At 31.4% G+C, this 24,937-nt stretch overlaps 1 protein-coding gene and 6 non-coding genes across 7 annotated transcripts in view; 4 read left to right on the plus strand and 3 right to left on the minus strand.

Annotated features, from left to right (window-relative positions):
- Positions 1–24,937, plus strand: part of LOC129915139 (GATA zinc finger domain-containing protein 14-like) — a 70,799-nt gene that overhangs the window by 8,728 nt on the left and 37,134 nt on the right. The window lies entirely within an intron of this gene.
- On the minus strand, positions 12,517–12,589 carry Trnaa-agc (transfer RNA alanine (anticodon AGC)). Its single transcript has one exon. It is a non-coding gene; the product is annotated as a tRNA-Ala (tRNA).
- On the minus strand, positions 13,843–13,915 carry Trnaa-agc (transfer RNA alanine (anticodon AGC)). The gene has a single exon. It is a non-coding gene; the product is annotated as a tRNA-Ala (tRNA).
- On the minus strand, positions 14,534–14,606 carry Trnaa-agc (transfer RNA alanine (anticodon AGC)). The gene has a single exon. It is a non-coding gene; the product is annotated as a tRNA-Ala (tRNA).
- Trnaa-agc (transfer RNA alanine (anticodon AGC)) lies at positions 14,970–15,042 on the plus strand. The gene has a single exon. It is a non-coding gene; the product is annotated as a tRNA-Ala (tRNA).
- On the plus strand, positions 22,704–22,776 carry Trnaa-agc (transfer RNA alanine (anticodon AGC)). Its single transcript has one exon. It is a non-coding gene; the product is annotated as a tRNA-Ala (tRNA).
- Trnaa-agc (transfer RNA alanine (anticodon AGC)) lies at positions 24,199–24,271 on the plus strand. The gene has a single exon. It is a non-coding gene; the product is annotated as a tRNA-Ala (tRNA).

Below are 24,937 nucleotides of genomic sequence, written 5' to 3' on the forward strand. Positions count from 1 at the left end.
CATTTAATACCAACTCTTTTACTGTTTTCAATGGCCTGAAAAACAATTCTTGTAAAATCCGCGACCAACGAAAAGTTTCTCTTGAAAAACGAAAAAAATACTCTAATGAGTTTGAAACAAAATAGCTCAGGGAAATTAGTAAATCAAATTGCACTTTTCGCGGGACAAATTTTTTTCATGGAACGTGTTTTAGTGAATGTCCTTATCGTAAAAGTGAATTTTTTGGGATGATAAGATATCGGGAACAGCCGCCATCTTGGAAAAGAGGTCGGTGCCGTTTTTATTTTATAACTCCATTTTTACTCATTTAAACCAAAAATGTCCGAGGGTAGACTTATTATCAATTAAATTATCTAAAAAATGTTATACAAATGAATTCCGTGAGTTAGTTAAATTCAATTTTATAGTCGGTCAAAGTCCGGGTTCTTCTCGCAAGGTTAAGACAATATGACATTTTTTCAAATATCTGAAGAACTTTTGATTTGTTGGGGATTTTCTTAAAGAATGAATTATAGCACTTTTAATTATCTATGAAATGAACCCTTTATTGTTTTTGTAACCATCACATTGTAGAGGCAACCAAACGTCGAAGTCATGATATACGATTTTTTAACTGAACATATTTGGGATTTCAATAGTTCAAATAAACAATCAAAAATTAAACACAATAGTCTCGAAAACATAACGGCTTACACACCTCATATCTTGAGTTATACTTATCGTAATGCTGAGATTGAGGTGTTCATGTTTAGGAAAAATGACAGGGCATCAGTTCTTATATTTAGAATTTTAAATAGTGTCACTTGAGCTTATTCACATTAATTGGAAAATTCACTTCATTTAAAACCTCGAAAACCATATAAAGGTTAACATTAAAGATTTCAAACTTTGAATTCAATATTTAGACGAATATAGTTAAAAAACTGTTTACTTATATTTTGGTTATACCTCCACTTCAAAAATTTGCTCGGTCTAATAGAAGAAAACTTGTTATTTTCTCACTTTTGGATAGTAGAATGTGAACTTCGACGTTAGATGGCTTATACATTATGTTGGTTACAGTAACGATAAAGGGCTCATTTCATAGATAATTCAAAGTGCTATAATTCATACTTTAAGAAAATCCCCAACAAATCAAAAGTTCTTCAGATATTTGAAAAAATGTCATATTGTCTTAACCTTGCGAGAAGAACCCGGACTTTGACCGACTATAAAATTGAATTTAACTAACTCACGGAATTCATTTGTATAACATTTTTTAGATAATTTAATTGATAATAAGTCTACCCTCGGACATTTTTGGTTTAAATGAGTAAAAATGGAGTTATAAAATAAAAACGGCACCGACCTCTTTTCCAAGATGGCGGCTGTTCCCGATATCTTATCATCCCAAAAAATTCACTTTTACGATAAGGACATTCACTAAAACACGTTCCATGAAAAAAATTTGTCCCGCGAAAAGTGCAATTTGATTTACTAATTTCCCTGAGCTATTTTGTTTCAAACTCATTAGAGTATTTTTTTCGTTTTTCAAGAGAAACTTTTCGTTGGTCGCGGATTTTACAAGAATTGTTTTTCAGGCCATTGAAAACAGTAAAAGAGTTGGTATTAAATGTTCTTCTATGCAATAGACCAAAGCTAATGGCTCTCCGTCCATCCATTCGACCCGAATTTATAAAAATGCACATACACAAAATTGCACAAAAGGCCATAAGGATGCAAATAAATTTTTTTGTTTGTCATATTTAGTTTATATTAAATCAATCCCTCGAAGTATGTTTACTTTAAAAGTCTAAAAGTTACCAATTAATACGATTTTATCGAGTTTTAAAAACTTGCTTTTAACTAAAAAAGTCAAAAATTTAGAAAAAGTGCTAATTTTTGAATAGGTACATTTAAGTTGTTTCTTGACAAAAAAAATTAAAAATTGCATATTATTAAAGGATTTTACCTCTACTTTATTTCATTAGTACAAAGTTTGGACGTCCCGGCTACATACGCAAAATGCCCCTTGATTTAGTAAAAAAAAATAAAATTGTCAATTTTTTAACTTTTTTTTCTTTGATTTTAGGTTAGAATTTTAGACAAAAATAATTTTTAAAATTTTTTAACCATCTTAACTTGACAGAAAATTTAATTTGCTATGAAAAGTGTCTTTGAACCATTTCAAAGTCAGGCTTGGTTTTCGAGTTAAATCAAAAAAACTGAAAACCGACCAGTGTTGCCGTTTTCTCAGAAATGCACCAATGGATTTAGTAGCACTTTTGGGTGGAGTATTCTTGTATGCCAAGGAATCATAATCGCCAATAAAAAGTCTTGAACGAATTTGTTCTATTTTTGCTCTGGAGCTCGGGTCTATTAAATAGACTACAATGAAACAAGGCCCCATCAAAATGAAAAAATGCCCCAAATATAAATGAAATAAAGTTTTTAAAATACAATGAAAGTAAGCCCCAAAATAAGTGTTTAGGTCTAATTTTATAGGGGCTTTATTTCGTAATGAAATTATGCCCAAAAAACAAAATGAAACAAGGCCTTAAAATTTGTTTTTTGAATTTCTCCAAAACGGTGGGTGGAAAAACGATAAATATTTGGCATGTATATTAGGGTGTATATTAGGTTGTATTAGGGTCTGAGATTTGATAATATGTAAAAAAAAATTATAATATCGTTCGTCTTTGGCTCGCTCAAATCCGTTGAAGTTGTTAAGAAAAAAAAGATTTTATATGAAAAAATGATTTTTTTCCTTCACTAACTATTTCGCAGCTTCTATGTGTGCTCAATTCCAACAAATATAAGTTTTTTCTTGGAATTATCTTTCACGTAAAAGCCTAAAAATATTTAATATATTTTTTTTTTGTATCCAAACCGCGCAATTTAAAAAAAAATCATATTTTTCAAAAACCTCTAAAAATCCAAATTTCTTCGATTTCTTCCTATATTTTGAGCGAGCCAAAGATATTAATTAAAATGAAAATTGTAAACGCAGGATTTAATTTTGATATGAAAAAAAAAACAGGTGGACCAACAATTGGTATTGGTTTTATATGTAATTCTCAAAATTTGAGCGGTTGTTTAAACGATTTTTAAGGCTCCCTATACAAAAATAGAATTTGCTCTAAATTTTTTTTTGAGGTGTGGACAAAGGAAAATTTTGGCTAACCAAACATGGACAAATTAGACTTTGTTTGGTATAAAAAAATATTGAGGTCGAAGTTCTGGCTTCACGGAGCTAGCCCAGGAAGCAGCGACAGCTTTGATGAAGTCATATCAATACGGCTAATTTGCGTGTGAGCATCATGAAAAACGAAATTGCACAACTGTCACCTCAGAGGCGTTAGTGAGAAAAAAAAAATTATAAAACATACTTAAGTATGAAAAAATCTTACATTACACTTAGAAGGCATGAAAACGTACACTGAGAAAATAACGCAATTCAAAATGTAATATACTCAACTTTGATTTAATGTTGAAAAAATTTGTTGAAATAACTCAAACAAATTTGAAAATTCTTTTCATACTTCACGTTATATTGATTTGTGGTGATCCTTGAAGCTTGATCAACGAAGTGGAGTTTTGATCAATAGGGCTGCTCAACTTTAGTTGACCCCAACAACGCATCACTGATCAACAATAACACGGTGTTACAAAAATGAGGTTTTAAAATATACGCGGGCGGAGACCTATCAGGTTTTGTAGAGCTAGTCGCACTGAATACGAAACGGTATTTGAAAATCCCCTAACACCCCCAAAATCTGGAGTTACGGGCAAAAAACGGTTTTTTGGACCTTCACCCATTGAAAAAATTCTAGCTTCGACAATTTTTTACCCATTTTTACAGTTTCTGATAGAAGATAAATATACCTTTTTAACAATGTATAAAACATGTAACTCGGTTAAACCACTTAGAATTTATAAGATGTCAAAGTTCAAAAATTCAATTTTCTAATTTTCTCATAAACTAGAAGACATAGAAACGTATAGTTTTCACTGTTCGATAAGGAATTAATTGAGGCAGTTTTCTGTCCAAGTAATTTATTTACTAAAATTCACAGTCTGGACAAAAATAGTATAAAATGAGTTTTCAAACATTTTTTTTTCCCTATTTTTAACTTTGAAATCGATTATTTCAAAAACTATTAGTAATATTATATTGATTTAAAAATTAGAATCAAATGCACAATTTTGCCTTTTGGAAATGGTATCATTTATTACTGTAAGTGTTGTCGTTGTTTTTTAATCATTTTTTTTTTTTATTTTGATAATTTTTTTTTAGAAAAATGCCCCTCCCACCTAAACGGATGGAGATAGACCCCCCTCTTTAAGAAAAAAAATGTTTGTATTCAGCTCCTCTACAAAAACCCTTCATCAAATCCTGGCGTCCAACTTATCCTACTACGTGCCGAAACAACATTTTTGTTCTATACCTAAAAGTTCGAATTTCTGTATCTGGGTTGAAATCGAAAAATTTTTTTTCTAAACCAATTTTGAAGTCATTTTCATAAAAAATACATCGATCAATTGGGAAATAGATATAGTTTTAGAATATATTTTTTAAATAGCATGTTGTTTTGAAAACATATACTTTAAATTGATGCCGAAGTTGGGCAAATGACAAAAAAAATTGAATTTTTGAACTTTGACATCTTATAAATTCTAAGTGGTTTAACCGAGTTACATGTTTTATACATTGTTAAAAAGGTATATTTATCTTCTATCAGAAACTATAAAAAAATCGAAAATGGGTAAAAAATTGTCGAAGCTAGAATTTTTTCAATGGGTGAAGGCCCAAAAAACCGTTTTTTGCCCGTAACTCCAGATTTTGGGGGTGTTAGGGGATTTTCAAATACCGTTTCGTATTCAGTGCGACTAGCTCTACAAAACCTGATAGGTCTCCGCCCGCGTATATTTTGAGTGTTACACCGTGTAATCAACTTGTGATTTTTCAAAATTAATAAAAACTTTGATTTAAGTATATTTTATAATTAAAAACAAATTAAAATTTACGTCATGTGAATTTTTCCAAAACTGTCTACTGCCACAGGAGTGCTCCCAATATAATTTGACGGTTGCTTTTATACTTTTGTATAAATTTTCGCTTAGTCGTTTACGAAAAAGTCAGAAATTAATAAAAAAAAAGGTTTTGTCGGATTTCCCCTCCCAGAGCTACTTTCCTATTAAACAACAGGCTTCAATTTCATCATATTAAATTAACTTCATAAATACCGAAACCATGATACCATTCATGTATACGTTCAGTATAGAGTTGTCAATACACTGTATCTCCATCGGTCCTCTGGAATTCACAAATAAAACATATTGAAAAAGTTTGACAGGACAATTCACTTGGAATGCTGAAAGCAGTAAAAACCTTCCAACCGAAAAAAAAAATAAAATAAAAAAAAAAAACTTTCTCCCGTTATTGGCGGAAATTTATGTGTTAATTTTCCTATTTTTCACTTTGAGTCCGTTTTTCGTCCTTATTGTTTGAAAGAATAAAAAAAAAAGAAAACAAACTTTTTTCGGGAGGCACCAAATCAAAAGGTGAAAAAGGACCAAACCCGGACAGTGTGTCCCCTTTCCGAACAACAACTACGATGTGTCGTCCGGTGTGAAAAGTAATTTTTCTTAAATACACAAAAGGTGACAAACAAACACAATCAGCTAGGCAAAAAAAAAAAAACAAAAAATAAATAAATGGAAAGGATATTAAAAAAAAAAGGACGAAAAAAAATGATTATAATAAATGAGTGAAGAATGGTGTTCTTGTTTTTTTTGTTTTTCTTTCAAAAAAAAAAAAAAGAATGAACAAAAAATGCGCATTTTTCTCGCGAATATTTGCCAAGTGTAAATGGCATTTGTATAGAAGTGGGTGGACAGCACTTTCCAGATAAACCCTAATTTTTAGGTGGAGTCTTTTATTCCAAGAATTTCAATAAATTACCCATTCCAAGATTTTTTTTTTTTTGTATTGAATTTTTTTTTTTTTTATTTTCGAAAAACAACGTCCGCCACAACCTAACCAATCATCTGGATCACAAATAGCAATTATCCAAATCCCTTGTTGTTTTTGTTGAAAAATTTCCCTAACCAGACTGAGGGAGACAACGTGAGCAAGAATACACAAGACGTGTAAATTGGACAACTGACCGAAAACCAGGTCCCGTTCCATTGAAATACTTAAACTAACAATCCTGATCCTTATTTGTAGAAAACCATCTGTAGACAGACAGAAAATTTACCACACACACATTGGATCAGTGGCTGCGGTGGTGACGTTAATGGTAGTGGTTGGGGTAGTTCTATTTCTTATTAAGGAGCATGAGTCGAATTCAGGATATATATGGGTTTTCAATTTTTTTGTTTTTTTTTTTGGAAGGAAAACGGATATAATGTGTAAGAAGGAAGAGCAAGCGGGTGAGGGAAAAGATAATAAAAATAAAAATTCCAATCAATCGCCGAACAGAAATTTTTCTTGTTTCTACAAAATTTCTCCAGACTCGACTCATTTGCTGCTTTGCATCGGCTCTGTTGTCCTACGTTTTCGTTGTTCTTAAAATTCTGTTCTAAGAACCAGAGTTGCCGTCTTCTGTTATATAAAATTCAAAAATAAATAAAAGTAACCTTAACCATTTTTATTTTGCAAAAAATCAATAAACTCCATACGAATTTACATTTTGAGTTTTTTATAATTCACACTCACTTTATTCAAAAAATTCTAAAATACTGTGCAAGGAAGTCGGAACAAATAATCTGAAATATCAAGAAAGGCTTGATTTGAATATGTACAGACTGAATGAGTAGGTAAATCTCAATTTTAGCATATACCTACATTAGGGTGGGTAAAAACAAAAATCGAAATTTGCTAGACACCTCAAGAATATGCACACCAAATATTAGCTCTTTATATTAATATCGAGGTCCTCTGCTTCGGTTGAAACAATTAATTTTATGCCAAGGACTTCTTTGTAGAACGTTTAAGCCCCAACAAGAATACATCTTGCTTATTTGAAATTAAAGAATTTTCAGTGAATTAGAAAATTATGAAAAGTAAAAAATGTTTTTCTAATTTTTTTTTTTCCTACAAGAACATGTAAAGATTTATAAAAAAATGATTTTTTTTTTAGTAGAAGCTTGATGTAAAAATGCAAAATTGCGAAGCAGAAGACCTCATATTTGGTGTGTATATTCTAGAGGTGTCTAGCAATCGATTTTTCGGAGTAAAAAATAAAAAAAAAAAGGATTTCGATTTTTTTGACCCACCCTAATATACATAGATAAGTACAAAAAATTGGGAGAATGTCTTGGAGAATAGACCTTTAGAAGTGGGTTCCAAAAAGTACTATTGTTTTTGGGGAAAAACCATTTCTTCTTCTGACATCCTTTAAAAAAACACGTCTTTCCTAAAATAGTCCAATAAATGAAGCTAAAAAAAAGGGGGTTACCCTACAAAAGGTCCGGTAGTTCTAAATTTTTGATATGTTGTTAGGTATGGTTAGTAGATAGAAAAACCAAATTTCCACAACCACGCCCCCTCCGCCCCCTTCAGCATCACCGAAAAACCATAGAAATCTGGCACTTTTTTCACTTTTATGCCCATAACTTTCTTCTGGTGCATTTTACTGAAAAAAAGTTGTTGGTAGACTTGTAGAAAACATAATTTCCTATGAAAATGACCTTGGTAGTATTTTTATACATCCAAAAACAACGAAGTTATGAAGCTTCCAAAAACATGTAAAATTTCGGATTTTGCAATATTTTCAGTTTCTTGTCACTTAACAGTGCTATAACTCTTTAACAATTGACTTTTACGCAAAAGTCTTCATAATCAATCTTATAGACAATTTAATTACCTAAAATAAAATGTAACCCACTTTGATTTTGTGAATCAAATAACCGAGTTAGGGCTAAAATAGTAAAAAAGTATTTTTGATAGTTTTAGAAAATTTTTTAATTATCCATTAAATGAAGGATTTGAATCCCACAAAAAGTCGGGTGGTTCTTATTCTATATTTAATCAGGTTCTAATGGTAGATTGAAAAAAAAATTCATAGCCACGCCCCCTCCGCCCCCTTAACCATACTCCAAAAACCAATTCTGCATTTTTTTCAGTTTTATGAAGTTTCATATATGAGTTGATGAGTTGACAAGTACGATTGAAGGAGGTTCAGCTTTATTGCTATATACAACAGGGTGGTCCTTAGGAACAAAAAATTGGGGACGTCCCCTAGAGTGGTTCCAAATCAGGAAAAAAAAGCCCTAATTTTTTCAAATTTGTATTCCTAACCCTTCCTGACCATATTTAATTAAGAAGTTTATATCAAAAATCCGCCATTTACCCAACACTGGACACAGAATATCGCCCTTGCTATAGTAACTTCTTATCAAAATAGGGCCAGGAAGGGTCAGAGATAAAAATTAAAAAAAAAATAGGGTATTTTTTTTCCTGATTTGGAACCAATCTAGGGGGCGTCGCACTCAATTTTCGAAAAAGAGTAAAATAAGGACCACCCTAATATACAACTATCAATCGGAAGTTGATACAAATTTAATTTTAATATCTTATTACTTAATTAAAAAAAGTTTTGAAAGCAGAGAATGGTCCTAGTCGTTATAAAGAAATCTAATTACAAAATTCCAGTTGACCAGTTTTCCTATAATTTTGGTTTAAAAACCCAAAATTACAGTATTTATCAACAATCGATTGACAGTTGTAAATCACAATACGGGTGATTATAAAATGGATAATAAAACAGTCAAATCCTGTTTGCCTAAGAAGTATGGAGAAGGTTAAAAGGTTGAGAGTAGTCAAAGCAGCCGCAGGCACAGTTTTGGAAGTCATTCGGTCTAAAGTTTACAATACAGATGAGTACCCTTACCCATCCTCTATTTTTTGAAACTGTAATACTGAAGAATAAGAGTGGCCCTTTGGATAAATGGAAAAGGAAATGTTTGGCCTTATCCCATGCTGTTATAGCTGCTGCTCGTCCCCGATCCTTCCTTTCCCCCTTCAAACAAGAATAAGTGTATATGTATAGGAAGGTCCTGAGCTTCTCATTTATATGATTACATCCCTTGGCTTTTCATCAAATCACCACGAGGCGCAGCTACTTTAAGTTTCTACTATCATGCAACCACAACCACCCCTGATTCAACTCGAACGTAAGGATGCTTTCTTCCAGTTGCGCCAGAATTAGTATCTAAAGCAGGTACCATAGAGCTTCAAAGATTTTTGAGGAAGACATCGACTTACTATACCTAGGGCAGAGAACGTGTATGTACCTTCGAAAACCTGGGAGGATCAATTTATCTGATGAATTCTCCATTTTTCACATTCAATTCTATGGAGAACGTCTCATTCATGCCATAAGTGAATGTGACACCACCTCAAACATCTTTGTTTTCGGAAAAAAACAAATTTTGCAAAATGTTTCAAAAACCCCTCTGCTCTTGAAGCTGCAGAGAAGCTAAGGACCCAAATGCCAGAGATCAGAAAGTATCGGAGGCGGAAGAACATATCTTGTTGGCTTTATATGGAGAGGACAGTAGTCATATCTCTAAGCTCTCTTCGATATTTCAAATTTATGAGCAGTTCAACTAACTTAATTTGTGCAAACTACCGCGTACAACAGATCCAGCACACTTTCATTTCCTCCGGACTTATCACCAGATCATGGCGTGGATGGGTATTGAGAAAAACCTCTGAAATGGGGCTGGACGAGAGGATGCCACGTATTGCAACCCATTAAAACTGTGCAAGATCCTGCTCCCCAAAAATTGATGAAAGCTGTGTCATGCAAATACCTATGTGCCTAGATGCATGGGAGCTGGCAGATGCAGGAAAGAGGGACTTAAATGTTCCACATTCTGTAATTTTTGCTGTGGACAATCCTGTCAAAATCGTCCACTTGAATTTTTTATGAAGATGTCGACGAAGAAGATCAGATATCATCGATCAATTTGAAGAAAAATTCAACGAAGCCAACTTTTCTCATAATTCACCATCTTCAACTCCACCTATTACTTCTATATTTCCCCACCTGCTACCCCTTCCCCTCATAACGCAATTCTTTTACCTTCGTCCACTCATAGCCCAAAGCTTTATAAGCGCATGAGATATTAAACTAGGTTATTAAGAAATACGACTTTTATTAAATAAAAACACTTACTATTACCTGGTTCTTATCAAAATAATAAAGTTATGCAAATGAATTCCCTACAAAAGGATTTTTGGCTAAAAATTAAAAATTGGGAAGTTATAGCGCTGTAAACAGGTAAGAAACTGAAAATAAAGAAAAACGGAAATTGTAACTTTTTTTTGAAAATTCTTAGTTTGGTGGATATTGGATGTGCAAGTTGTAGAAAATTTTGTGTTCTACAATTTTGCACATTAATTTTTCACATTTAAATGACCAGAAGGAAGCTATGGGCATAAAACTGAAAAAATGCAGAATTGGTTTTTGGGGTATGGTTAAGGGGGCGGAGGGGGCGTGGCTATGAATTTTTTTTTCAATCTACCATTAGAACCTGATTAAATATAGAATAAGAACCACCCGACTTTTTGTGGGATTCAAATCCTTCATTTAATGGATAATTAAAAAATTTTCTAAAACTACCAAAAATACTTTTTTACTATTTTAGCCCTAACTCGGTTATTTGATTCACAAAATCAAAGTGGGTTACATTTTATTTTAGGTAATTAAATTGTCTATAAGATTGATTATGAAGACTTTTGCGTAAAAGTCAATTGTTAAAGAGTTATAGCACTGTTAAGTGACAAGAAACTGAAAATATTGCAAAATCCGAAATTTTACATGTTTTTGGAAGCTTCATAACTTCGTTGTTTTTGGATGTATAAAAATACTACCAAGGTCATTTTCGTAGGAAATTATGTTTTCTACAAGTCTACCAACAACTTTTTTTCAATAAAATGCACCAGAAGAAAGTTATGGGCATAAAAGTGAAAAAAGTGCCAGATTTCTATGGTTTTTCGGTGATGCTGAAGGGGGCGGAGGGGGCGTGGTTGTGGAAATTTGGTTTTTCTATCTACTAACCATACCTAACAACATATCAAAAATTTAGAACTACCGGACCTTTTGTAGGGTAAAACTCCTTTATTTACTGGACTAAAAGCTCCTTTTTTAAAAACGTTTCTTTCGTCAGGAAAACAAATCCTAATTCCAGTAGCAAAGATTAGTAGAAAGATTAGCTTCCTAAAAACGGTATTTATAAATCACTAGGTAACTCTGCTTGTTGCTCAATATGCGCTCATTTATCCCTTCGAATGGAATGAGTTTTTTTTGGCGAAAAGGATTTTGAAGTTGGATCTTTCAACATTCTGTTTTGTTTTGTGGGTGAGTGGGAAGTGACGTCGATGACGCCGGCGGCGCGAAACCAAAGTAATTTTTCGGTACGATGATGATGACAACCAACTCTACTACGACGACGGAGACCACGACGACGATGTGTCCAAAGTCGGAGAAAGTCCGGTCAAATTCCAGAGGACTCATCTGAATATTATTCGTCGTTGAACAGGAAGATGTCGTGGATTGTTGTTTTTCCATCGTCAGCTACGTCGTCGTCGTCGTCTAAGGTAGAGATATAAACCGTGTCGTCGTTGTGGATTGTGCTTATATTTTTTTATTTCTTTTTTTGCTTCTCTGTAGCATAAAGAGTGAAAAACTTTTTCAACGATAACATTCTCTTGATTCTAGGATGTTTCCTTTTACATGCGACATGGTAATCTCTGTTGTATAGTGGGTGAATGAGTCTCTCATAACTTGTAAAATACAAACAAAACAACCTATAGCACAGCAACGGGATGTTTTCATTTATTAGTTTGTTTTTAATTTTCTTCTCCTGACTTCGAAAAGAGTTATGAGATTGAATGTTGTTGTGGATGGAATTTTTCGTTGGATTTAGATATTCAATTTTAGGTAATTGAGTTCAAGCAACAAATGGTAGAAAATTTAAAGTTGACCTTAAATTTTTTTTAAGGCGTTAGAGGTGTTGTCATCTTCTATGGAAAATTCAATTCGATGAATGAAAAGATTTTTTATATTTTGTTTTGCTGAACTGCAATATTTTTTTTTTTTTTTAAAGGGATTAAAATCAAAAAATTGCTACTTTCTCAACCAAGCACTTTTCATAGTCCGTTCAGCAAAGAAAAAGTGTCCTTGTTTAAAAACTCAACACAGATCTTTGGAAAAAATCTTCCTGGTCGGCAACAAACAAAAAAAAAAAAAAGTCGGGAGCAAAAACTCTTTAAGGTGATTTAAATTAACTTGAGTGTGCTGTTTACTACTCATCACTATTTTCGCTTTTAAGTCTCAAAAACTATATTTGGAAAACGTGACGTACCAAAGAGATTTTGACTTCGGACTCGGAATCAGCACACAAAAATCCTTTTGAAAAATATGGTTTGGTTCAAGCTCTATTTTCGTTGCCGATCAGTGTAGTATAAAAAGTAGTTTATTAAAGAAAATGAATAAAATCAGTCTAATAAAAGAATATTTTTGGAGATGCGGGGCATCGATCCCCGTACCTCTCACATGCTAAGCGAGCGCTCTACCATCTGAGCTACATCCCCGTTATAAAATTGTTAACCTTAAATTTTTTTTGAAAAAAACTATAAAAGAATTCAATGGCCAATGGTTTAAGCTTCTATGAGTGGTAAGCTAAAAATTTTACTATTCCAAACACGTAGTACATGCAGGTGTGCAATGCCACAAAATGGTACTAAAAACAATTATTTGGTTTACCTTTTATTTTGTTTACATTGAAGAAATCCTATCTTAACTTACTTTGCTCTGTATCAGCCCATAAAATAAACAATGCATATCCAATATAGTTTTCTTTTTTTTTATTAAAAAAAAAAAAAAAAAAAAAAAAAATGGGATTGGACACAAAAAATAGTACGTATACGCCACAGTGTGTCAATTAATTAATTAACTTATATTTGCGAATGAATTTTTTTTCTGCATTATATACAAACTTTATGTTCCTACAGTCAGGTTGAAAACAGAGCTACAAGTCTATATGAAGTTGCAAGACCAAATTTTGCTCACCTTTACTACGCCTACTTACAATTAGGACCAGATACACTCATTATTTGTATCTATTTTTTTTTTTTAACCTATAGCTATGATAAATTTCTTAATAAGTAAGAAAGTAAGTAGGTACACAGAATGATGATAAGAAATAGTTGTCAACAATTTTGATTAATACAGAAATAATAAAAAGTATCAATTTCCGTTTTTGAGAAAATTGTTGTATCTTTAAACCTTTATTTGGGAGATATTCATTGTAATACTAATTTTCAACGAAATACGAACATACATTCGTTAAAGCCATAGTTCTTGATAATGTTTGAAAATTTAAAAAACTTCTGCTATATACATATGTAGAGTAAGAAAAAAAGAGGCAAAACGAGGGCTATATATTGGTTTTATGATCAAGTCCTGGAAAAACTAAAACTACAATGTCCTGACCTGACTAATTTCAGATGTGAAATCGTGAACATATGTACATTTGTGAATGTTTTTACAATTTTGAATATTTAAAATAAAGATCTTCGTTTCATATGAAAAGAAAAAAAAATATATAAAAAGGAGTTTATAATAAAAGAATATCTCCTTAACTTAATAGTTACAACATTTATTTAAAATTTGATTTTAATTAATTTTGCGACGCGTTTCGGATTACTTATCCATCATCGGACAGAGGTGTAGTTGACGTTTTGAAACGTTTTGACTTCACCAGTTCATATGAAGAGAAAAAAAATATAATAAAAGGAATTTATAATAAAAGAATATCTCCTGATTTTAATAAAAAGGATACTTTTGGAGATGCGGGGCATCGATCCCCGTACCTCTCACATGCTAAGCGAGCGCTCTACCATCTGAGCTACATCCCCATTAAATATTGCTAACTATAAGCTTATATTCAACTTAATTTCGAAATCATTATGCTTGGAGGGACTGGTTTACTTATTGTCATTTAAAACACGTTTCAAGCCAGTAAACCTATAAAATGTTGCGTATACGCCACAGTGTATCATTATACGAAGATTGTTTTAAATATTTAAAGGAAAGAAACACCACGAAGAGAATTATGGACGTAATTATTAACATATCGCTCATTTACTTCAACAGCGTAGGTACTAACTCCAAAAATTGTTTCTTCAAAAAAACAGTTTCAAGTTTCTTATTTTTTCATACTTTCATCGAGTATGAAGGAACAAAATCTTTATAGATGCTTTTTATATTTGCCAGGTTTCATGTTTTATCAACATGTTTTTTATATGAATCAACACTTGCGGTCGAGTTTTAATAAACCATCAGCTACCTTTTTTTCCGTTATTTAAAGTTGGAAAAAATCTTGTACCGTTTACCCATCCAAATGCCACCAGGATTCTTTTTTGAGCTTATATCCTGGCGGAGATCGTTTCAAACTCAAATAGAAACCAAATTAATATTAAAAGCTTTTAGTTTTCTAGAACAAAAAAATTTTGTGTCCTTTAAAAGGATATTTTTGGAGATGCGGGGCATCGATCCCCGTACCTCTCACATGCTAAGCGAGCGCTCTACCATCTGAGCTACATCCCCGTTGAAAATTACCACCAATTTCCAACTCAAAAATAAGAGAAAGAAATTACAATCAAAATTTACTTCACCTACTTATTTCAATTAATTGGAGTAACCGGTTAATTGATATTTTGTTTACGTTCACACTAAGAAGTACGCTAACTTTGCATAGCAAGTTTGCTTGCGTTGACTTCAAGCAAGCAGATGTGATTTGTTTGGTTTGGAACTCTCAGATAAATATCATGCATTCACTATGCACAGTAGACGTGTGTGAAATGACAATAACCAAAACCAAGAATGGTCACTAGATTGGCATTTTACTCTGATTGCTCCTCTTCGGAATGAACTAAGTTTTTAAATGGACGATTGATGGTAAGTTTTAATGGGGATGTAGCTCAGATGGTAGAGCGCTCGCTTAGCATGTGAGAGGTACGGGGATCGATGCCCCGCATCTCCAAAAGTATCCTTTTTATCAAAATCAGGAGATATTCTTTTATTATAAATTCCTTTTATTATATTTTTTTTCTCTTCATATGAACTGGTGAAGTCAAAACGTTTCAAAACGTCAACTACACCTCTGTCCGATGATGGATAAGTAATCCGAAACGCGTCGCAAAATTAATTAAAATCAAATTTTAAATAAATGTTGTAACTATTAAGTTTAAAAATAAAATAAATTTAAAATAAAATAATAATTATATTTTCAATAAAAAATTTTGTTTTTAATTTATATATTCATAAAACATACAACATGGAGACAACACCACAAAATCTATCAAGTCAGAACATTGTAGTTTTAGTTTTTCCAGGACTTGATCATTAAACCAATATATAGCCCCCGTCTTGTCTCTTTTTTTACTTACTCTATACAGTAGAAATTTTCAAACATTATCAAGAACCATGGCTTTAACGAATGGATGAAAATCTGTATTACAATGAATATCTCCCAAATGAAGGTTTGAAGGTACAACAATTGTCTTTCCCTCATCACTCAATAAAGACAATGTTCCTATTGAGTTCGTAGACAAAGCAAAGAATCTTGGAATATACTTTAATCAGAATCTGAATTGGAAAGATCATATCAATAGCATAGTATCAAAAATATATTATTGTATTCTTCGAGGTTTGAGTCCTACCAAAATTTACTTGCCTATAGCCGTAAAACTAAAATTAATCAAGACCTTTGTATTGCCTATTGTTATGTATGGTTGTGAACTATTTTCAAATTTTAATGCTGAATCACTATCGAAGTTAAATGTCGCCTATAATAGTTGCGCAAGATATGTTTTCAATTTGAGTCGATATGACCACTTTTCTACTTATGCTAAGCAAATAAATGGTTGCTCACTGATAGCTCTGTTAAAATTTAGAACAGTTTTTGCACTACAAAAAATTATTTCAACAAGAACTCCAAACTATCTGTTTTCAAAAATTAAATTTAATAACTCTCAAAGAACCCATGCAATAGTTCCACCTAGATATCAATCTTTGGCCAGCAGTCGACAGTTTTTTGTTTATGCAATTCACCTTTGGAATAATCTCCGTCAAAATCAAACATATAAAAACTTAATATTTCAACATTTCGCTACTGATTAATAATATATACAATGACTCGAGTACATGCAATTTTGTTATTTTTTTAATTTTTTTTTGTTTAGTGTTTTTACTTATTTGTAAATTTAAATTTTCAAACCAATTGTTTTCCTGTACAAGAGAAAAAGAACGTAATTCTTATTTATGTATGGAGTTAAATTATTAATAAATAAATAAATAAATAAAAAACGGAAATTGATTCTTTTTTGTTGTTATTTCCGTACTAATCAAAATATTTGACAACTATTTCTTATCATCAGTCTGTGTACCTACTTACTTTTTTACTTATTAAGAAATTTATCGAAGCTGGAGTTTTAAAAGATAATAAAAATAAAGGGTGTACCCTAGACTGGGCCAAAAAAATAAAATATTTTTTTTTTTTGAAAGTTACTTCGAAAATCTTGTTCAGGATGATGAAAAAAAATTTTGTGAAAATTTGAGCCGTTAAAAAAAATTTTAAGAGGTCTATCATCGATGTTTTTTATTTTTATACATGATATGATGTTTTACAACAGAACTGCTAGACGATCAAAGTAAAAAAAATTTCTGTTCATTTTTTCTTATATAAAATTAAATTTCCTACAAAAAAGATCTAATTGAAAATTTTCGTCAGACGAGCCGTATTCGAGTAATTAAGCTTTTTAAATCGAAGTATTTTTTCAATTTGACTGTTTCACTTTGGAATTTTGTGATGAACAAATAAGTGAATAGAAAAATAAAACCACGACAGATTCTTATAGGAAATTTAATTCTCTACAAAAAAGGTCTTGTAGTAATTTTCCCTAAATTGAGTTCTAAAGAAGTTATTCACGATTTAAATCGAGAAAAAAATTAAAAAATCAATTTTCAATTTCAAAATTTTCTAATTCACTGAAAATTCAATATTTTCAAATTAGCAAGATGTTGATGATAAAAAGTTCCTTGGCAGCAAATTAATTGCTTTAACCGTTTAGATGAAAATCGTATTCAAATCGCAATGCATACTTGTCATAAGAAAACTATTGAAATCAGTGGACATTGGTTTTGATACGAATATCTTCTTAACGGTTAAAGCAATTAATTTGCTGCCAGGAAACTTTTTATAGAACGTTTAAGTCCCTACAAGCAATGCCGTCTTTACCATAAGGGCACACGGGGCCCGTGCCCAGGGCCCCCATTCTCAGGGGGCCCCGAAGGAACGAATATTATATTCTCAAAACATTTTTGTCGGTCAGACCATCTACCAAAAAATTTTAGTTTTTATATGGCAACCAAACAATCAAATAAATTTTTTTCTACACCTATACGGAAAATATATGTTTTCAAAAAGAAAACAAACTATGTGGCGTTGTATGCGGACAAAATTTTAAATCCAAACCACCAAACCCAAATTCAATTTTCAAAAAAAAAATAAGACAATAATATTTTCAAAAAACAAGAAAAATACCTTTTTTTCCACTGTAGGTAAGATTATTTATTATTTATTAATAAAAACAACGAATTCTCTTCCATTATCTTTTTCCTTAAATAATAATTTCGTTTGAAGTTTGCAAAACTGTCAAATTTGTAGTGCGTGTTAAAATCAGTGTAAAAATATGAGTAATTCGTATTAAAAGACGAAAAAGAATCAATTCGTCGGCAAAAAAACATCAATACATTTTCCGTTGGAAAATGTTTACGAAAAAACTATTGTCGGCTCGTCGACGGTACATCAATGTTTTGGTTCAATGGAAAACACCATGGTACAATGGTTTTAATTTGAATTGCGAATTGCTCTCGTATTTAAAGATTGACACATAAAATTCATTAAATAACTTTTAAAAAAATTGTTTTTCAAAAAAAAAAAAAATTTATTTTTTAAATCCAAAAATAACACCGGCACACAAAAAAAAGTGTCATGTACCAGGAACCAGACCTATCTTTCTATATGTTCTATGAATTGGAATTTCAAGTCTGTTTGGCCCTGTCACCCTCCAGTTTTGAGTAAAATGCAAAAAACTCAAAAAAAGGAAGTTTTTTTTACCTTTTTTGGGGTCATTGTTGCATTTTTCTCAAAACTGGAGGGTGACCGAGAAAAACGTACTTGAAATTCGGATTCAGCGGGTCCAAGCACTAGAAAGATAGGTCTGGTTCCTAGTACATACAACTTTTTTTTTGTGTGCTGGCACTGTCGCGACATGTTGCTGTCATCCCCGGCACACAAAAAAAAAATTTCCAAAATAATTTTTTTTTTTAAGTTTTCTTAGTTTTAATATCAGTATAAACCTTTTTATGTAAAAATTTTCATTAAAATCGGTTGTGTCGTTTTCATTAAGAAATCGTTCTATGGCAAGTAGGTACCGTTAATAACGGTCCAAAAAATATTTTTCTTCTTTCCAAAGTGCGGCCTTATTTGCAGCAAAACATATTTTTTTTTCAAAGCAAAATCGTTATCCGTTTTTGAGAAAATTGCAATATCTCGAAAACTTTATATTGGAGATATCCGTTGAAAAAGAGACATTAAAATAAAAAGGCAAAAAATAAAAAAACGGCTCTTGAAAATTACGTAGAAATCGTATGTACCGAGTTTTTAGCAAATCTATCAATCCGTTTGAGCTCCTTTTTCCAATTCTTCAAACTGAAACTTATAACGGATACAGGGTACAATTATTGGTAGTGGCAACGATTGATGTCTCGATGCACGTATTATTGGCAGCCCCTTTACTTTATATGAAACGATATATTGGCACCCCTTTTTAACCATAACCATTGCCTTTAAGGTTTAAGCCAACCATTGTACTTATTTTACTTACCAAAAGGGCCCCAAATTCATGTGTGCCCAAGGGCCCCAGGATAGTTAAAGACGGCCCTGCCTACAAGAAAACATCTTGCTAATTTTAAAATATTGAATTTTCAGTGAATTAGAAAATTTTGAAATTGAAATTGATTTTTTAATTTTTTTCTCGATTTAAATCGTGAATAACTTCTTTAGAACTCAATTTAGGGAAAATTACTACAAATTTTCAATTAGATCTTTTTTGTAGGAAATTTAATTTTATATAAGAAAAAATGAACAGAATTTTTTTTTTACTTTGATCGTCTAGCAGTTCTGTTGTAAAACATCATATCATGTATAAAAATAAAAAACATCGATGATATCCCTCTTAAAATTTTTTTTAACGGCTCAAATTTTCACAAAATTTTTACTTGCGATATAGGTACTATAGGGCAAGTTTAGGATTCGTAAAAAAAATCGAACTCGAGATAACAATTTTACATGACATTACGATGAATCAGAGTTGGGGAGTAATCATTACATTTGTAATTAATTACTAATTAATTACAATGCAATTACTAGTGGAGTAATTGCATTGTAATCGAATTACTTTCCCATTACAATGGAAATGTAATTCGAAATGCAATTACAATTAAATTACCGTGTAATTTTATTGTAATTAAAACGATGAAATTACAAAAGTAATTGCATTGTAATTAAAATTGTAATTTTAAAGTAATTATATTTTAAAAACAAAATAAAACCAAAATCTAAACCTTCAACATTTCAAAGAAAAACTATGCCACATGCCACATGTAAAGGGTGGACCTACAGGGATGGGAGTTGTACCCAAATGTAGGTTAGAGTCCCCGCTACCTTCGGGCATCAAAAATTTTGTATTCATTTTTTTTCTTCAAAATTCCGATATATAGCCGTTGGAAGTTGGGGGCGCGAAAAAGCTTCTGGGAGCTGAACGCTTTGACCTAGAGACATGGGGGTGGTGCCATATGAAAGGTTATATTCTCAGCTACCCAATAGTGGTATAATCCGGTTTTTGGATTTTGTTCAAAATTCCGAGATAATTGCGTTTGAAAGTTGGGGTAAAATTTTTTTTCGAAAAATCCCCGAACCTTTCAACGCTCCGCGAAGCTTAACCGCTTGAGAGCAATTTTTGGGAGTGATGCCAAATGATAGCTTGTGTCATGGGCCTACGCTTTGCACATTGTCAGATTTTTAAAAAATCATCTTCCATTTTAAACCACCGCATCATGCCTATTTTTTCAGAATCGGGCTTAACTTTTGTTTGACCTTTAAGTTCTCCCGGTTTGAGAACGCGTGCACCTACAGGGATAGAGTTGTACCCAAATGTAGGTTGGAGTCCCGCTACCTTTGGGCATCAAAAAAAATTTTTCATTTTTTTCAAAATTCCGATTATCAAGTTGCAAGTTCCATGTAGCAAGTTGCATGTGGCAAGTTTCATGTGGCAAGTTGCATGTGGCAAGTTGCATGTGGCAAGTTGCATGTGGCAAGTTGCATGTGGCAAGTTTCATATGTTGCATGTGCCAAGTTGCATGTGGGAAGTTGCATGTAGCAAGTTGCAAAGCCATTGTTCCTGATGTACAACACAATACTTCAATCGTCGTCGCTCCCATTGAAAGATTTTCTTCATTTGCGGGCATAATGCACTGCGGTGAAATAAGTTATCGGACACAAACTTTGAAAAGTTTGTTTTGCTTAAAGCAATAATAAATTACCAGTAATTTTACTGTAACTTTTCGCGTAATATGATAATTGCTGTGTCTTATTATTCTCGTGATCCAGATCAAATCATATTGTTTTCATTTCTCTTACAAAAAAAAGCAGGATCTTGCTTTGTTATTGTATAGCTAACAAATAAAATGATCTGATCTAGATCACGGGAATAATAAAACACAGCTAATATTAATTAATTTATTGAATGATTTTGTTTCATTTGACTAAAATAAAATGTTTAATTTAATTTAGAAATTAATTTCAGAGTTTCAATTACAATATAATTACTTTCAAATTCCAAAATATTTAATTACAATGCAATTACTTTTGTAATTTCATAATGTAATTACAATAAAATTACACGGTAATTTAATTGTAATTGCATTTCGAATTACATTTCCATTGTAATGGGAAAGTAATTCGATTACAATGCAATTACCCTGTAATTACATGTAATGTAATTAACGATTCGATTACCCAACTCTGACGATGATGGAGAATGCCAAAAAAGTGGGTCCGGCAATTCTGTCTGTCTGTCTGTCTGTCCGTCTGTCTGTCTGTAAGAACCTCGAGCTACATCCTAAACTACTGAAGGGATTTTCTTTAAACTTGGTAGTTAACAGTTTTGAGTGATTCCCTAGAGGAGAAATTGAAGTTTTTTTTTTAGGACCAAAACTAACGGTACCTGTCATATAACGGAAACAGAAAAGTTGATTTATTTTAAAAACGGCTCTAACGATTTTGATTAAAATTTTTCTGCTTACTGTTACAGATAAGAGCCTTCTTTGACAATAAAAAAAATATTTTTTGTACCGTTATCAACGGTACCTGCCATAGAACGGTTTTTTTGATTTATGAATTTCTCATAAACGACATAACAGATTTCGACCAAATTTTTAATACAGAAACGTTTAATCAATCATTATTTAAAAAAATTTAAAATTTTTCAAAAACCACATTTTTGGATTTTTAAAAAATATTTCAAAATTTTTTTTTGAAAAATCAATTTTTTGGAAACGAGTTGGTGAAAAAATTTGAAATTTTGTTTTTATGTGTAAATTAATTATTTATTCAAAATTGCATATCAACTTTTTTTTTGAAAAATGTTAGAAAATTTTTATATATAAAAAATAATTTTTTAAAAAAACGGCTCTAACGATTTTCGAAAATTTTTTTCTAAAAATTCCTTTTTATACTAGAAATAAAATGGCATACTTTGTTTTTTGTAAAAGATCATTTAAAACGGTATTTTATTATTTATAAAAACGGATTTTATTTTTTTTGTACCACTAACGAAATTCCGTGAAAATGTCAAATTTTCCCTAATTTTTTTCAATAAAAAACTTTAACATTAGAGTAACTTTTACCATAAGAGCAAGTACGTGCGACCCCAGTCGTGCAATTTATTTTTTCATCATCCTGAACAAGATTTTCGAAGTAACTTTCAAAAAAAAAAATATTTTATTTTTATGGCCCAGTCTAGTGTACCCTGTACCTGCTCCTAATTGTAGGTAGGTGTAGTTAAGGTGGGCAATATGTGATCTTGCAACTTGATATAGACTTGTAGCTCTGTTTTTAACCTGAGTGTGGGAACATATTGAATGTACATAATGTCTGTATATAATGCAGAAAAAAAACTCATTCGCAAATATGATGAATAATAAATCAACATAAACTTATTAACTGACACACTGTGGCGTATACGTTCTATTTTTTGTGTCCATTCCCACATTTTATTTTTTCATTTTTCCTATCAAATAAAAAAAAAAATAAAAAATAAATTACATATGCATTGTTTTTTTTATGTACAGATACAAAGCAAAGTAAGTTAAGATAGGATTTCTTTAATGTAAACAAAATAAAAGTGAAACCAAAAAATTGTTTTTAGTGCCATTTTGTGGCATTGCACACCATTGGCATTGTACTACGTGTTTGGAATAATAAAATTTTAAGCTTACTACTCATAGTAGCTTAAACCATTGAATTCTTTTATAATTTTTTTTTTTTTCAAAGAAATTTGTGGTTAACAATTTTATAACGGGGATGTAGCTCAGATGGTAGAGCGCTCGCTTAGCATGTGAGAGGTACGGGGATCGATGCCCCGCATCTCCAAAAATATCCTTCTTAAGGACACAACTTTTTTATTCCTAAAACTGACACACAAATAAACTAATTTCACATGTTATCGTAACTAAACAATTATAATTATCAAATCCCAAGACAATTTTGCTTAAAAAAAAAAAAAACTATTCCAAGATTTGAAAGACTGAAAAGCTTAAAAGTTCACTTCTGAAAGGCATATTGAATGCCCTATAAGTATAGTATCCACCCACAAAAATGTTGAAAAAATAGTAAATGCTTTTACTTTGAAAAATTGTAAAGTCTGAACTATTTTATCCACATTTTGTGCATACCAAACCTAGTTTATACTTATTAATATCCTATTGCTAATATTAAGTATTTTTTATGCGTACGGGCAAATGTCTTGTACATATAAAAGAGTTTTTGATATTTCCTTCCTCATCTCCTTTAAGAGAAAAAAATTGAATGAATTTTTATTTCATACAACATTATTTTTTCTAAATTCTCTTGATTTTCAAAATATTTACGATAATATACTAATATGAGGAACTTTAACGCTCACTTCCTGTCTAAAGCTCACAAATTTTATTTCTGGACTGTATTCATTTTTCATTGAAGATTGAAGAAATCCATCATTTTTCTAATCCTTCTCCTTATCTGAAAGATTATTCGTTAAAGGAGAACCACCAGTTTGTACGTAAATGTTAATGTTTTCAGTCCTTCAATAACAGCCATCCTGTCGTATGTTTTGTTTTTATATTAGGCGTTCAGAATAATAATGGGTCAAGTCCACTTCTCTACAAGTTGGATGTTGTAAGCTTTAAGGTCTTAATAATTAAGTGTTTCGTTTTATCTTAAATAGAATGAAAAAAAAATATTTTTTTCAAAAGTTACTTTAATTTCTAAGAAAAAACTTCTGAATATTTCATATTTAATATTTCACACCTGTTCTGAAGTGTCTCTCTCTCTGTTTTTGCAATTTTAGTCTGTGTTATGAGATTTATGGTCAATTTCATAAAGCCCTTTTAAACAATTATCAGGCTTTTACATCTTAAAATGACGGTTGTGCCATACAAAAAACCGTCATTTAAAATTTTAAAAGCCTTATAAATCCTTATGAGATCGGCCAATAAAGTTTTTTAAATAAACTAAAACAAACTGTGTGATATAGAAACAAAGATAGCAGATTCTATAAACAAAAACAAAATAAGTTGAAACTTAATTGTTCCAATCCATTTATAGTGCAGATCAATCGCCCATGTTGTACTCGGTGGCGTATACGTAATATTTTAATTTCTTTTGTTTATAATTTCTTATTGCTTTGTATGGAATTAACAACAATTGTATATTTTCAGAAACGTGTTTTAAATGATAATTATCTTAAATAATACAGTCGCTTAAACCACAATGACTACAAGAAATTCAGTAAACTAGTGGTCAGCAAATTTCAATGGGGATGTAGCTCAGATGGTAGAGCGCTCGCTTAGCATGTGAGAGGTACGGGGATCGATGCCCCGCATCTCCAAGAAATCCTTTTTAAGGATACACACTTTTTTTTTAAATAAAAAAAAAACGAGCTTGTCGGTCGAAAAAAGAATGGGGCACAAAAAGCAAGCGGAATAAAATATGTAGTTGGAATATTGAAATATCTCATCTTAAAAAAAGTTAATATTTTTAATAATATTTTATGTTTTGAATGTGTTAAGTATTTTCTAAACTGTATGAAGCTAGATAAATGCTGGTACACTGTGGCGTATACGTAATATTTTTTTTTCTTTTGTTAATACTTCCTTAGTAATGGTATCGAGCCAACAACAATTACATTATGTATCTTCATAACGCGTTTAAAATGGTAATTATGTTTCTCCAAATAAATCAGACCCTCAACCCACAAACACTACGAAATTGAATTGAAATCAAGTTGTTTTCATAGTTTTTTTTTTTTTTTTTCAATAAACTATTGGTCAGCAGATTTCAACGGGGATGTAGCTCAGATGGTAGAGCGCTCGCTTATCATGTGAGAGGTACGGGCATCGATGCCCCGCTTCTCCAAAAATATCCTTTTAAGGACACAACTTTTTCAAAAAAAAAAAAAAAAAAAAAAAACAACAACATAAACATTTAATTTTCAATCGCATTTAGTGTTAATTTAGCATAAAATCATTTTCAAAAGTTATTTATTATTAATTAA

This window comes from Episyrphus balteatus, chromosome 3, assembly GCF_945859705.1.
Source record: "Episyrphus balteatus chromosome 3, idEpiBalt1.1, whole genome shotgun sequence".
Classification (NCBI taxonomy): domain Eukaryota; kingdom Metazoa; phylum Arthropoda; class Insecta; order Diptera; family Syrphidae; genus Episyrphus; species Episyrphus balteatus.